The following is a 2,772-nucleotide window of genomic DNA, read 5'->3' as shown; positions in this document are numbered from 1 at the left end:
AACATCATTAAACTGGAAGAATTTAATAGGGGTATATTGTGGTGCTTGTGCATGGCTGCCTCTGTTCCTGGGGAAGTTTCCAGCTGATCCAATTTAGTTCAGCTTGGTGAAGGGGCAAGACTCTTTCTTCAGACCTGTAATTCAATATGCAGCCTCAAGTTCAAAGCTTTGTTTGGGGTAGGTGGAGAGAGCTCTGGTGGCAGAATGCCCATTACACTATAGTAGTAGATTGTAATCATTGATGAGTTTATAGACAGAATCCATGCTAAAGGACAACTCTCAGGCTTTAAAAAAATATCTATCTATCTATCTATCTATCTATCTATCTATCTATCTATCTATCTACTTACTTACTTACTTACTTTTAATCTACTTGGCCTTTATATTACTAGAATATCAAAACACAATGATTATCTTAGGTTGTGTAAAGAGAGTAGAGAGTAAACAGAAAGATGTAAAGATGGAGATTCTGGAAGCACAGAGAGTAGCAGTGAGCTAATCATATTAGCATAAGGGCACAGATGTGAACAGACAGGGTGGATGAACATTTATATGGAGTCATATCTTTGAGAGTGTTGTCCAGCCCCCCTCTCCTGATGGCTTTGTACTTCAGTGTCTGAGCATACAGCTTGTCTTCTAAATCATTAAGCGTTTTTTTTTTTTTGACTCATAATAAACCAAAAAGTTCTTTTTAAAAAATTTTTGTTCTTTTAAAAGAAACCTTTTTTTCTTTTTGTACAGCTCTTGAAATGCTTTTATATTTGTAACGTCAGTGAGAAGTTTAAGATTCATCCAACAGGTTCTTCACCACCTACCTTGAGATTTAAATTTAGTTTGACATCTCACTTTAATATTTGACACTTGTCATCTTACGTTCTTAGCTGAAGCTTTCATTTTAGCATTCTGTTACCAGGGTACATTTAAGATGCTACACTAAAATATGTAGATTATTACTGGTCAAAGTAGAAAGATTACTGAGTAAATGAGCAGAAACTTCAGGTTCTGAGATTGAATCTACAATGAATTTTTCATATTAGAGGTTTTCAACACTTTTATGTGTGTGTTTTGTTAAAATGCACACAGTAAACAAAAATTACTTATGTGACATATTCTCACACACAATTAACAGCACCCTAGTCACAAATCTGATGCTTTTGCATTTACTCAAAATAGTATATTGCCATTCAGGTGAGAGAGATATATGAGTGTAGATATAAACTTAGAAATTCTTTACTCTAAAAAACTAAAAATCATTAACAAAATTTTGTTTTTTTCCTATTATGAATAACACATTTCTTGCAATATGGTTCAAAACTACTAATGACAACAGTATATTGAGATTCCTTGTTTAGAAATGTCAGTGTTGGAGCTAATTGGAGTTCAGTGTTGCCACAACGGTAGAGGGGAGAGAGAGAGTAACAATTGTGCAGGAGTGTAGTTAGCATTTTCTCTCAGTTCCTCCTCAAATGACAGCACTGAAGAATCACAGGTCATTGAGACAACAGTGTTACTAAAGTATATTTTAGAAAGGCAAAGTATGCCCCAAGGAGGCACATGGTCCCGGAGCTGTAACCAACACAAAGAGGCCAAAATGACTACAAAAGGGTAAAAAGGCCACAAAAGGCCACCGAAAAGAGAACCCAGAAGGGCAAAAAGGGTCAAAAATGAGAGCCCAGAAGGGCAAAAATGGGGGGGAATCCAGAAGGGTAAAAGGAGGGGAGCCCAAAATGGCAAAAAAGGGTGCAAAAGTGGGAGTGTCTGCTTTATATTTGGGCCATGATGGGTGGTTCCAAAGGCATTCCTAGGTCACTGTCAAGTGAGGTCACTTTGATTGACACCTGGTTGCTATAATTTTACCTAGTGTGCTTGTGCGTACCCAGAATTCTACTACCATTGGGGTGTTCTTGGGACGGTCTCTAGGCTGCACCCTATTCCTTTGTTCCCCTTTTGCTTATGTCTGATTAGCTACCTAACAGAACTCGTATGTAATCCTGAGAAAGTGATTTTGATTCTTAACTTTTTCCTCAACTGAAAATAAGAAGTGAACCTGAAGGTCGCTTTTAGTCCTAAGATAATTTATTGCCATATACAAAATGAAGAATTACAGTTAATTGGAAAACATGTAAAAGCCAAGTAATTTAATTGAGTTATATGAATACACGATAAAAAATATTTTTAAAATGAAAACTATATACAGTTTTTAGTATTTAAAATTCAATATAATTATTGATTTTGAAAGAAGGAAAAATCTCCAAGATAAACGTTAAGATTTTCATCTATAACTTTGATTTTTCATTTTTAGATTGCTTAAGTAATACCTTAAGTACTCCTCAATGAAAAGGAGAAGAAACAGTATGTCGTAATTGAATTTATTACTTCTGAAACTGCTCATTAAAAACTATTACCTCATCTAGTCTGAAGGTGCAACTCTTCTTTTATGTTAAGAGCCCTCTAGGAAGGTTAGTTTTTTTTATAATTTAATTCAATCTATATGATAGCAGACAGCTCAAGGAACATAATCAGAAAATTGAAGATTTACTCTTTAAGAAACTATTATTATGCTATTTTATCCTGTTTTACATTTTCACAGGATATTTTACAGTCTAAATTCCCATCTTTAAATATTCTTTTATGTCACAAAATAGCATCCCGATGTTTTTACAATATAATTCTAATGAGATATGATGTCACTTTAACAATGTGTTTTGTTTTGTTTTGTTTTGTTTTCTATTCAGTTTGATCTGCAGCATTGGAAAATCTAGAAAATCTTTG

This window comes from Pteropus medius, unplaced genomic scaffold, assembly GCF_902729225.1.
Source record: "Pteropus medius unplaced genomic scaffold, Ma_sr-lr_union100, whole genome shotgun sequence".
In the NCBI taxonomy this organism is placed as follows: Eukaryota; Metazoa; Chordata; class Mammalia; order Chiroptera; family Pteropodidae; genus Pteropus; species Pteropus medius.
The sequence above is the reverse complement of the archived record's forward strand: the minus strand, read 5'-3'. Positions refer to the sequence as shown.